This window comes from Psammomys obesus, unplaced genomic scaffold, assembly GCF_907164565.1.
Source record: "Psammomys obesus unplaced genomic scaffold, mPsaObe1.curated_primary_1811, whole genome shotgun sequence".
In the NCBI taxonomy this organism is placed as follows: Eukaryota; Metazoa; Chordata; class Mammalia; order Rodentia; family Muridae; genus Psammomys; species Psammomys obesus.
In genome coordinates, this window is record NW_026596046.1 from 29,774,729 (window position 1) to 29,789,057 (window position 14,329).

Genomic DNA, 14,329 nt, shown 5'->3' on the forward strand with positions numbered 1-14,329 from the left:
GTGTGTGTGTGTGTGTGTGTGTGTGTGTGTGTGTGTGTGTGTGTGTGACAAATCAGTGTGTCAACAGATGTTGGCACTTCTGTATGACCTACATCATCTGTTTTCTACTGAAAGGACACATAAGGCAATGACTCAACTCACACTCCGGGTCGATCATTTAGCATAGGCATCTCCGTGCAGAAGATCCACCATACCCAAGAAGGGGTATTGCAAAGATCATTAGGATCTGAGAAGATGGCTCAGTATAAAACATTTACTGCATAAGCATGAGGGCTCTGGCAAAGATCTTCAGCACCTACGCCAACCCCAGGCATGGCGGAATATGTTGATAGCCCCTCTCCCTTTCCTTAAGGCCACAAGTATGATGTGATGTGCTTGTTGTCTAGACAGTCAGACAAATCAGAAGCACCATGTTCTTTGAGAAACCTTTAAAAAAATAAAGTAAAATGTGATTGAAGATTACATACTGAAACAGGTACCTGTCCTTTACACACGCTTGGGCCTGCAAAGACAAGTACGTTTGCATACACAGACGTGCATGCCTGCACGCTCTCCCATACACATACCACGCACAGACATCTATATAAAATCTCACAACCATATGTGCATGCACATATAATTCAGAGTTCTCATATCATTCTCAGTGTGACTGTGGTAAAGGCAACAAGCTAAACAACAGTATATCTGATCACCATTAAGAGACTAATGTGATTAAAAACATTTCACTCTTCTAGCCTCTGAAATCAAGTACATTCTCCTGCCATTAGGGCATGGTATCAGTGCATTCACCCCATGGGCAGAATGAGATTAACTGACTTAGGTTCTGTGTGCCCTAGTTTCCTTGTCTGTAATCATAGACAATGTCTCATCTATTTCATTTGGTTATTAGGGAGGTTTAATCAGTTCGCAAATACAGGATTTGGAAAGCAGTGCTGATGCACTATAAGCAAATGCATCATGGTGTTGCTAATAATGTGCTCCGTGAGTCTGGATAATGTAATACATTCTTAAGACTTAAAGTTGCTTAGGTACTCTGTGCCTTTAAGGAGATCAAAAGCAACTTGCAGAAAGAACTGTATATGGAGCTGAAATAAAAAGCCATTTGGCACAGTGATATGGCGACTTAAAGGCATGTACACTGTTCTTGTTAGTAATTTGAACGTTCTGGATGACACTCTTGTGTGACAATGAAGTGATTAGGGAAGGGTTCTCCAACGTGGTTGCTCAGGAGAAGCACTGTGAACAAAAGTATGAAAGTCCATTAGAAGTGAACAAAACCCACCTCCAAGAAACACGTCAGAAAAATAAGCTACATAATCCACTAACTCCAGCCCGCCTGCAAGTCGAAACACCCAAGAAACTACTTAAAAATACCATCCCTTGAGCTGCTGAATCAGAATACACGCATACAGCCTAAGGAAGACCGTAGTGATAATCTGTATGTGTCCGCCTACTGTACAGGCAAGGTTAGAATCCGTAAGATAAAGCATTTGAACAGTATAAGGAAAGCAACGAGGCAAACTACAAACACTAAGTTATTTTAGCTTCGTGTTCAGGTTCTTCATTACAGAGATCTCAAATTCTTACTTTTTCTTGTTTTGAGTCAATTTAATTTGCATACTAAAATAATGGATGTCAAGCACGACTGTTAACAACAGTTCTAAGAGATTAGTATTTTGATTTTTTTTTTTTTTCACTGCATTCGGACTATGACCAGGCCTCATACTATATATTGCTATTTCTGATCCGGAAGCAACAACTTATGTTGACATGAAGACCTTCACAGAATTAACTAAAAGTGGGCATAGTTTGCTTAACAAGAACAGAATGTCTGTTTTTGACAGCATTAATTTGCAATAGCCTAAGCTTCAGAGTTTCTGAGCCATATATGTATTAACCTTGAACTTATCAGAAATGCAACAGCTTTTTCATACTATACATCAGTGAATATTTAGTTAGTAAGTGTTCATTTGTTAATTTTTGCTTCCCTATGGGCCAAATTGAAGGCTATTTGGTTCTTTGTTTAAATGCCTTTAGGAATGACCTGTAGCTCAGTATTCAGAACTGGTAGCTTATTCTAAACTGATGTTTCCAAGGGCACATGGCATTTTCCTGCTATGGCTGTAAACAGTTATTTTTGGAAAGATATTTAAATTCTGTTTTGTACTTTCCTACAAGGCAATGGAAAAGGCCTCTTAATACATTTTCGGGCAGCCTGTTTTTGTATCTGTCATATTCCTCATGAGCCAATAATAATGGAAAATCTGATAGTCTGTTAAGTATTTTAGTGTATTCATGTGAGAAATTATGTATAATAAAACATTCATAATAAAAGGTTGCATCATCCTTTTTTTTCTTACCTAGAGTTAAAGCAAACCACGTTCCTTATTTTTAAAGAAATGTACAAAGACTGCAGTGTGTGGAGCATGCGATTCCTTATTAGTGTGACTTGCTCTCCTAAATGCCTCGTATGTCACTGGAAATAAATTTTCTCATTAACCTCAAACATGCCAACTTGTCAAATTATGATGAAGCAAATAAGGCTGCACCGAGAAACTGAGCTGCCACCATTGCGTTTACGTGGCTGTGCCAATTAGTCCAGAAATAACATGCTTTTGAATACACTTCAGAGTTTTTAAAAACTAAAGTGCCTCTGGTTATTCAGTATACAAGGACAGAAAAGAGAATATTCAAAGAAAAAAAAAGTATTATGCTCTTGTTGGAAGAAATGAAAAATTACTTAAGGGAGCAGCGATGAAGATGACCATAAAGATATTTGACTAACATTTGTTGTCTGTGTAAACCATATGTAAGAATTTTTTTTGTACAATATTTTGATTTGTTGCACAATTTATTAGAAAGTTTTTCCTTGAATACATATTTATTACTTATTAAGTTTTCACTGGACCTGTGTAATACAGCATGCAAGATTATTACAGAAAATAAACAAATATTCTAGATCACTGTGATATATAATTCAGACTTGTTAAAAAGGAAGATGAGTAAGAGGACCTGGGAGATATTGATGGTAGCATACTGAGGAGGGTTGGTAACAGAGAAGGATAGAACAGTAGTGGCCTGATAAAACACCATGTGACTTAAGTTAGAAGCTTCTATCATTAAACAATGGAGTTTAATAACATAATGCTTTGTTTGAAACAGAATTTTTATCTTCTCTCCTACATGTGTTTAAAGGAATATCCAAGGAACGCATAGATATATGTCAGGATACAGATGTCAGAGTTCAGCGTGTCATCTGTTACAAAGAGCAATCCATTTTGGGTACCACCGTGACCATCTCTCTGACAGAGAAACATAAAGAAGTAGCCGACAGCACCTATCTTCTATTTAAGCAGAACAGTAAACTTTGGAATATAATTTTCCCTATGAATATTTTCAGCCTTGTAGACTCAGTTTTATCAACTATTATAGCACCTTTTTTTCCTCTGGGAAGAGTTTTGAAAACACAGAGTTCTCTCCATTAATATTTATTTCCAATGGTGTTATATATAGGCTTTGTGTTTGTTGGTTGGTTTTTTGAGGCAGAGATGTTTTATGCAGCTTTGGGTCTCATGGAACTCACAGTTTACCAGGCTAGTCTAGGACTCACAGAATCCCTTCCTCTGCATCTTGAATGGTGGCATTTAAGGGATTTGCCACAATCCCAGTGATTTCTGTTGCCTCATGACATTTTAGTGAGATTAAAGAGGTGTGCTACCATGCCAGGCTCCCCTGATGTCTGTCCCCTCATGACATTCTCAAGCCCTATGTTTTCCAGCTAAATAAGGACCAGCAAACACATAAAAATAAAGTCAGACTTATAATTTAGAAGAGTCACTAAATTAGCTTATACATTCAAGGTGGGTAGAATAATGTTGACATTCAATACTTGTTAAACACAGGAAAAAAAAAACAAGTACTACTAAACAGTCACAAGTAACACTAGGACTGTTATTCTCACATAAAACCAGGCTAACAAAAACTCCCCATCTCCAAAGTTAAATACATATGGGTTTGCATTTTCTCTGGAAGTGTATGACCCATGAAAGCGCAACCCTCACATTGACTGACACATGTCCACTGCTTAACATTGCTCAATAAAGAGGCATGAAGCAAAATGCAGACTAAGCTAACTTAAGCTGGTTAAAAGCCTGGCTCTTGTTTTGAGATCATCTAATAAGCCAACGTCATTTTCCGAGAGCAAAGTTCCTATTCAGTCACTTATATTTTGTAATTGCATTTAGGGCTGTAGGTTATCATCACAGAATAGGAAATGAGAGAAGGAAACACATGGAATTAGGAGAAAGAAACAGAAAGAAGATAAAGGAGTGAGAGAGAGGGAAAGAGAGAGAGAGCATGGGGGGAGGTGGAAGGACACTATTTTCATGTAATTAGTAAGTGAAGTAGCTCTTAGTTCTTGGTATCCTGTTGTTTTAATGGAAAAGTCTTGTCTTTTCCCTATCTTTAGTAGTGAATATTAGATGAATATTTCATTGGTTTAAGAAGGAAAAGAGGCATAAAAGAGAGGCACCTGGCAATATAGAGGTCTATCCATAAAAATCTTAACTGAAATACTTAAGGACAGGATGGGTGACTCACCTCCTTAGCAAGAGCCAAATGTGTCTCTGTAAATGAGGTATTTGTTTACAATTTAAGGGATAATAATAATTAGAAATAATATTCTATGACAAACCTTTTGCAAGTAATCGACCAATATCTGATATGGCTTAAGGCCCACTTCACAAGATGGAATTGGCACAGTCAAGAGACTAAATAGCCCAGATAACTAAGATAAAAACCAAATGCTACTGTTCAAAACAAACAAACAAAAACAAAATCTGTTACTCCACCATTGCAGGAGCATATCTTTTTTTTTTGTTTTGTTTTTGTTTTTTTTTAATTTTATTTTTTTCTTATCAGTTACATTTTATTAACTCTGTATCCCAGCCGTGTCCTGATCCCTCATTCCCTCCCAGTCCCTCCCTCCCTCCCTCATCTGCACCGTGCCCCTTGCCAAGTCCACTGATAGGGGGGACCTCCTCTTGAAGGCAGGACAGCATGTAGCTCAGAGTATTTTGTGGTTGTTTGGGTGCTTATGTTTCTCCTTTAGTAATATACAAAGTATCTTCCTGTGATAAAGATGCTAGAATGAGGGGGTGAGGGTGTATGTAGATACCAGATCAACTTCTTGTCCATGTTCAATGAGTTATATATTCACATTTTGGGAGCAGCAAAATGAACCACAGACTCTAAAGACGTGCCTGGGGTCATATTGCTGGAAGCCTTAGGCAGTTCACAGAGGTCCCACTCATGTCTAAAGAGACAGGGTGAAGGTGAGTCCCAAAGCACATTTCAGATGGAATTGTATGCACAAGCTAATTAACATCCTATTCTCAGATCTTAGGAACTGGTTCTGTAGATAAACAGAGCTGTAGGTTCCAGAAAGAGAAAGCTTTTCATGCTTTTACAAATGTGGGTGGCTGTGCTTCAGGTCTAGGTTTTCTGGCCACTAGGCATCCTTAGGGCCTTTGTTCTGGGTCTGTAGATCAGAGGCTCGGGCTGGGAGGGCTGGTGTTTGGAATGCTATTGACTAGGTACTCCCTGACTGAGGGAGAGTTAAAGCAAGTCTGTGGTAGAGAAGTCTGTTATCTTCTCCTGTTTTACCCCCTCCTACTCAAACCTCATGGTAGTTGCATCAGCAGTAAGACAAGCCCTGAGGATTTGCCCAGAGCAGCTTCTCTGAAACTGCCTCAGGCTTCCCTCACTGCAGAAAGGAGGAAGGGAAAACTTTCATCTGCACATGCTTCTGAGACTCTTGTTCTATAAATATCCTTGTTTCTGTTAGTAATTCCCCATTACAGACCTGTTGCAGATGCAGATGGGCTTAACTTCCTATAGTGAACCTGAAAATGCCTGACATCCTCAGATATTTGATGGATGCTAGGCAATGACTGGTACTGAGAGGAGTTGAATCACACAGCATCTGTCTTATAAGTCTAAAATTCTTGTTTTTGGTTATTTTTTCTAAAGTCTAGAATTGCTTTCAGAAGATTGTTTTCTGCTCCCCAAAAGTCCACAGAGGCTTCAATGTGATTAGCAAATATTTTCTAAGAAATAAGAAACATCTCTCAACGTTTTGAACATATTATCAGTGATGAGTCCAATTATGCATAACTGTGCATTTCTTTCTATTTACGTGATTAAGCAGATAAAAACTGGTCATGGAAATCATCAACTATGATTCAAAATTTGGCAATTTTCTGATTAAACTTATATTGTATTTTCAACATTAACAAAAAATGAAAAATAAATTTATTCATACATCATATTTTATTATTGTGTACCTTTTCAGGACTGCTTATAGCATGCCACTTTGCTACAATATATTATTGGAAATAAAGATTTCATCATTCTTTGCATTCCAGTTGTGATTTTTATGCTAATAGTTTGACAACTTTTAGGTAGATTATTAGCTATCTTAATTCTAAGTTCATTAAAATTTCAGAAAGGGATATAATCTGAATGAAATTAGATACACTTTGCAGCCAGCCTTGAAGATACCTGATAAAACAGGGTCAAATGAAAGGGGAGGAGGTCCTCCCCTATCAGTGGACTTGGAAAGGGGCAGGGAGGAGACCAGGGAGGGAGTTGGGGAGGGGGAGGGAATGAGGGAGCGGGATACAGCTGGGACACAGAGTTAACAAATTGTAACTAAAAATAAAAATAAAATTTAAAAAAAAAAGAGAAACAATAAAAAAAGAAAAAAAATTAGATAAGTATCTAAGAACTGTACCTTTTACTCTTAATTCAATAATATTCAATATTTGTTCATTAGATACTTATTTATCTAGCATTGTGTATAAGGTATTTTATTCTTTTCTTCTTAATTACCATGAAATTGAACCTAGTCATATTGATGAAAATCTGTAGTTCAGAGACTTCCCGAATTCACCCAGTCATTTTTTCACAAGTAAGTAAGTGGAACAATACAAATTTTTATGAAGCTGAATTTTTAGAACACCAGATGCATTCCATCTTTAATCAAATTTGGCAAGGGGCAGGGTGGAGATGAGGGAGGGAGGGAGGGACTGGGAGGGAATGAGGGATCGGGACACGGCTGGGATACAGAGTTAATAAAATGTAACTGATAAGAAAAAAATAAAATACAAAAAAATTATTTATTTTGCATATTCAAATAAGGCCTCTTATTAAAAAAAAGTCTTTTCTTTTATGTTTTTCCAATTTTGATTTTTTTAATTGTTTGAGACGGTCTTGCTGCAGTCGTGTATTATGTGCCACAGAGTTAATGTAATTTGCTAAATGTCAAGTAGGAGATGCAGCAGACGAAAGAAATGATCAATGTTTTTTTTAAATCATAAAAATAGTTTGAGTGAGAGTTTGTTTAAAAAAAAAAACAATGCAAAATGTAAGATGACTAGTATACCTACCAGGAAAATTCACAGTATGACATAAATTCTGGCAGGGATCAATTGCATAATTTAAAAGTCTTTTTAAATTGAGAATTACACGCGCACACACAGAGACTCATTGTATTTTGATGAACTCTTTTCCATTCTCTACCCTTAAATTCTTGATGTTCCCGCCTACCATCTTTTCTTCCCAACTTCATGTACTCTTAGTCTCTCTTTTTGTAAACTCACAGGATCCGTTTAGTGTCGTCTATAAATACATGTGTATAGAACCGTCTGCTGTTTCATGGACAGCCTTGTAGAGGCCATATACCTGAAAAAAATTTACTCTCTTTCCTCCAGCAGCTGTCATGTGTCAGTAGATTCTCAGGTGTGGGCAGAACTTCCTGTGTTCACTGTTCATACTTGAATTTTGCATGGCTTAATCTTGTGCAAGTCTTGTGCATGGAGTCATCAGTCACCATTGCCATGAATTCATGTATTCAACAGTCTGATCTTATTCGGAGTGTAATGTTTATTTACAGATGCCTGTTCTTTTCATGTTCTTGCTCTCTTTCTGACCCTTCTTAAACAATCTTTCCTGAGCCTTAGGGTTGGGGAAGGTGATATATACGTCTCCTTATTTTATGCTGAATGCTCCAAAGTCTCTTATTCTCTGCTGGTGACCAACTGTGGATCTTTATATTAATCACATTGTATTGTAAAAAAGAAGAATCTCTGATCAAAGCTGAGAGATGTACTAATCAAAGGTTTTAAAATAATAATATTTAATATTTCCATTCAGTAGAGTAATAGGATCTATGACCTTGCCGGTGATGGGTTTGGGCACAATTAATATTACCTAGAAAATGTCTGGTCTTGTGGACTATACTTTAAATCCAAGCAGAAAGTGATTTTTCACTTCTATAATATTGTATCCACTATTGTATCAGTGGATATATCTTGTCAGGCTATTCAATATTATAGCTTGCAGATTTCAGAGCTGGGTAAGATTGTTAGATACCTTTTTGCCTAGTATTGCAAATAAAAATCATCTAACTCAGTGAAAACAAAATATTGGGAATGGTACTATGAGGCTAGCATTATTTGTCTTCATGCCCCATGATTTATATATAAGGTATCTTCAACAATAGGGTAATAATATCAAGTTATGTAGGGTAAATCAAGAGCAATGACAATAGCCTATAATGTTTGGGTAAAGGGCTTTTGAGTATGGCTAAGAATATTTGGTACTTCACTGCCAAAGGAAAATAATACATATCTGAAACTGAGATTTTTTTTTACTCCTGTTATCTTGTATAGAAGAAGTATTTTCTTCCCTTATAATGGGACATGTGTGTGTTAAATTATATATACATATATATTTATATATAATTATATATATATATATATATATATATATATATATATAGCTTCTCCAGCAGTTTTTTTAAAGTTCTTCAATGTGAGCCATACCTGCCACATTATCTACCTTACCTATGTTATATTACCAGTCTGATTTAACTCCTTTCTTATTATTCATCTTTTCCATTTGCACAAATTAAAATACATATTACTGTTCTCTTTTCATTCTTTTAAATCTACTCCTTCACCAAACTAACCATGAACCTTTGTACAAATTAAGCCTTTGTAAACTAGTTGTGTCCCAGAATCTGGCTCTGTCATCTCCCACGTAACTAAACATCATTTACACAAGAGTTGTTGCCTTCTCCATAATGTGAGGCCTCTCTCACAAGACTTGTAGGAGGAAAAAACCCGATGGATAAATTTCACATTAGATAACATTAAGAGGGAAATCATTATATTCCATGTAATTCATTTGTTGTGTTGGTTTTGAGGGAAATGAAGACAGACTTTAAGATAGATTCCACAGTCCAGGGTGCTGGTATTCAAAGAAAAATAATGGTAAGAGATAATAAGAGATTGATAATATAATATTAGAAAAATGTATTAAAAGAAGAGTATGACTTTACACACTAAGAAAATGGAACTCTAGGCAATTGTAAGATGAAGACACACATGGACATATTTAGGGTAATATAAATAATAAGGAAAATATCAAATATTCTGATGTCATGTTTATGTTTATTTAAATTCAGTGAAATGTCCCTACAATGACAACAAATATGTTTTGAGGTAAATAAAATATATGTTAGAATATCAGTTAATCAATCCACCTATTTAAAATTATTTATTTTTTAGGTGTTTCAACAAAGACATATCTATGCACTGATGATTCAGCACTAAGAAAAACAGACATGTTGCATGGACTGTATAATCATGAAGTTTATCATTGCTTAATATATAAAAAAAAACATGAAGTAACAGCAAACATTAAATGATTAATATGAAACAGCTAATATGGTCTACTTGACTGATAAATTAAAGTTGGAGAAGTAGAAGCATGGATATTCAGCCTGTTGTTGGGGGAGTTAATGCACAAGTTTAAGAAAATTACATTAATTCAAATATGTTTGCTGGGTTCTCTCTTTCTCCCTCCCTCCTTTCTTTCTCTCTCTCTCTCTTTATGTGTGGGTGTTTGCATGGGTAATTGTGAGAAATAAAAGTAGAAAATATTGAATGCTTAATTTACAGAAGTCCCATCCATATTGGTTTTCTTGTACAGTTCCTGTCCCCTCCAGGTCTTTCTATCCCCTTCGTCTACCATAAAATTCCCTGAACTCTGCCCAACGTTTGGCTATGAGTCTCAGTATCTCCTTCCATACCCGGAAGGGTAGAGTCTTTCAGAGGCCTCCTGTGGAAGGCTCCTGTCCTATTCCTTATCTTCTCCTACTTCTGATGTCTATCCTTTTTGCCCTTCTGAGTGAGGTTTCAGTCTCTTCCCTATGGTACTCCTTGTCGTTTAGCTTTTTTAGGCCTATAGATTTTAGTATATTTATCATATATAGTTAACATCTACATATAAGTGAGTATATACCATACGTGTCTTTCTGCTTGTGGGTTACCTGCACAAGAACAACAGATCCAAAAACCTGGGCCCAGGGTGGGCCTTCTGAGACCAATACTCTAAACAAGGACCATGCATGGAGAGGATCCAGAACACCTGCTCAGTTTCCAAGTGGGTTCCCTAGTAAGGGGGGCAGAGCTTGTGTCTGACATGAAGTCAGTGGCTGGCTCTTTGATCACCTCCCCCTGAGGGAAGTGCAGCTTTGCCAAGCCACAGAGGAAGATGATGCAGCCAGTCCTGATGAGACCTGATAGGGTAGGGTCAGATGGAAGGAGAGGAAGTCCTCCCCTAAGAGTGGACTAGGTAAGGGGCATAGGGGGAGAAGAGGGAGGGTGAGTGGGACTGGAAGGCGATGAGGGAGGGAGCTACAGCCAGGGTACAAAATGAATAAATTGTAATTAAAAAAAAAATCCCATGCCTATTTTTCTAGCAGACTGTAAGACAAATTTAGAATTAACCACCCTGATGCTACTTCTTGATTCAAATTAGTCCAATGGCTTCATTAAAATAACAAGGTCATTTAATTTCTCATTCACACTGAAATTTTAGAGATGCATTTGATACGTTTCAATCTGACATATAAAAATGCAACACATTATCCATGGTTATGGTGAACGTTTAAAAACATTAGGTATATGTGTAATGTTAAAAATAATATAACAGAAAAAAAATAATATAACAGAAACTGTGTCACACCCAGTTTTTGATTAACCCAGCCCATGTTGCACTTGTAATCTGGCCAATTACAACACTTTCCTCTATATTTCTTTGGGTGATTTTTCCAACTGTAACCCTGCAATTCTTGTGACGCTCTCAACTCAGTTCTCATCTTCCAGCTACCCATGAGATGCCTATCCCTAAGCCTAGGCAGAGATCACTTAATATTCCAATATCCTGACCAGTGATTTTGTCTGGGTGGAGCAAACGAAGGCACCTGGACAATTCAGTTTCTTCTTCGGCGTTTTACACGATAAGCTTCAGGGAGCTTTTGTTGTTTCACAGTATAGTTGCATCGCCTAGGAGTTCCGATGCCCCTGACTATCAACACGTGAGTGATCCTGATAAAGTGAAATCAGCTGCCACACAGGAATGAAGCTGGAATATGTAAATCCAGCATCCTGGCTAGAAAGGCTTCAGAGCTTTTCTAGAGTCCCAGAGCTACTCTAGCGCCTGAAGCATCTCCTTCCATGGCGTGTCAAGCTTCCTGCCATGCCTAGTTTTCGCATGCTGCTTCAGTTAATTTAGACTGGATTTCTCTTGTTTGAAATTGAGAAGGCATAAGTAATATGCTATCTCTGTTGTTATTCCGGTCACTGAGAAGTAACCATCAAGAATATTCTTGAGAACTCTGGTATTCGTAGTAAATGTTTTGGAAGAAAATAATTTTGTAAGTTAATGAATTTAGAGATGGTCTAAACTCACATATTTACCACATGTTTATAAAGGTTACTGTAAATGATTGAATTTAGAATTGAGAAAATATAATAGATAAAGATGTAATAAATGTGGGCATGGGAGAAGTAGTCAATTAATTCAAAGGAAATCGTCTTAAAATCAAAATTATATTTATATTTTACCAGTTATCAATTCTGTGGCCTTGGGGAAGCATCTCTAATTTCTCTGCGGGTAACTTTTCCAACTGTGAAGACGATAATCTTCTCTGCTGTTACCTTGCATGTCTAACTATGCTTTACAAATGATAGCTGATACTAGTACTACAGAGCTTTGCTTTAAAAATAAACAAAATCATTGCTGAAGACTACATCGTGCATGCACATTTTACTTTTATTTTTTTTAAAACTTGTGTTTATTACGGTTTTGTGTGTAAGTACATTTTCCGGCATGTCGGAATATGCACCAGGTATGCGCAGTGCCCACAGGAGCCACAGAACAGAGCAGGGCGCTGCTCCACTGGAATAGGATGGACAGACGGTGTGAGCCACTGTGCGGGGGCCGGGAAGCAAGTGGCATCCACTGCGACGCCAACTACGACGCCATCATTCCAACCCCAAACTTTACTTCTCAGTATTTCAGAACATTTTTATGGAAACTCAATTCTAATGTGTCATGCTCTCAAATTTCAATTCAAACAACTGCTTTTCCTGCAGAGAAGGTCACTTAAGTGTGTGTGAAATTCTTTTATACAATTAGTAACCTTCCTGGCAATCTTAATCGTTGCATGTCCATAAATTCTTCATTTTCTGTTAATGACTTATTGCCCCGTGACTCATTTTTCTACCTTTTCTACTAAGTTTTAAGTGTATTCCATTAATAACAGTTTTCTTTATATATTATTATATCATTTAATGAAAGTCTTTGCACAGCCGGTCCCCGAAACACCAAAGCTGGGATCACAAATCCTTGCTGTTTTCCCCTCCCTTTGAATGCATATCTTTCCTGTTAATCAACTGTATCATTTCTCATAGACAGCCTCATGTTTCTGAGACATATTAGAAACTGTCTTTAACAATCATTTTCTATTACGGGAGGGGGGTGTTGGGGATAATAGAATGTGTAGTCACTTTCATTTTATGTCAGATTTTCTGATGCATTTGTACCACCAACATTTTATCAGCTTGTCACTGGAACAAATGGAGTTGCAAAATGCATCGACTTTTTTTTTTTTTCAGGAAATATTTGAAACTGTTTATTTTTAACATGACTCCCCTTCTCTCTCTTTTAAAATTTCTATAGTATAGCAGGCTTGATTTTCAGCGCTTGGGGCCTTTGTTACTTAGTGAGCATGGCATTTAGGCACAACAACTTCCTAGGGCCCTGATGGCTTGGAAGAAAGGATGGAGGCTTACAGCACATATTACACCTGAATGCAGATTGAAGCAATAACATGGAACCATTTGATGAAATAGATGTACATAGGAGTGGAGAATATTCTGGCACTCTAGGAAAGCCATTATATTTCTGTGATGTCCAATAGTACAGTTGGCCTAAAATGTTACAGGTGATGCATGTTTTCATTATCTCCTATGGGCTTGATGCCTCAAAAGACCCAGATGGCTTTTCCCCACTGCAGTTCTCTTATTTACACTATGACAAGGTCTGTCAGATCAAGCCAATATGTGGGTGAGGGTCAGTTTGCCTTGAGGAATATTGTTTCGTTTCTGTAATATTCTTTGCCTGAAAATCTTCAAGTAGAGAGTAAGTATAGTCTTCATCAGTGTATACTTGTTAAATGTTCTAGTTTTCAGCTGTCACTATGAAAGCAAACACAGAAGTGTCAGCAGCATCGGTCATCATTTATTGGACATATATTATGAATCCAATATGCCTTACATATTTCTTTATTATATCTTTTGTTACCATACAATAGCACGCCAAATAACATGCCTTGCATTTTATACATTTTATTTTTATTTTCTGAGAGAAGGGTCTTTATTATTGCATGCAAAAGTCACATTCACAGTGAACATAAGAAATGACACTTTGAATGGGCACTTTTCTTCCCATAAAATTATTGATTCCAAAACCATAATTTATAATATTAAAGCTAGTGACAACTTGGAAAAATACCAATAGACATGCAGTGCAGTGAACCTTAAAATTACCATTGCCGTATAGGCTGTTCCGAGCATCATTTTTGGTGTTCTTTTTTTTTTTTTTAAACTTTTATGAATTACACTTTACTCACTTTGTATACCCCCATAAGTCCCTCCCTCCTCCCTTCCCAACGCCACTTTCCCTCCCCCTTCTTCACGCATGCCCCTCCCCAAGTCCACTGGTAGGGGAGGTCCTCCTCTCCTTCCTTCTGATCTTAGTCTATCAGATCACATCAGGAGTGGCTGCATTGTCTTCCTCTGTAGCCTGGTAAGGCTGCTCCTCCCTCAGGGAGAGGTGATCAAAGAGCAGGCCAATCAGATTATGTCAGAGGCAGTCCCTCTTCCCATTACTATGGAACCCACTTGGACACTGAACT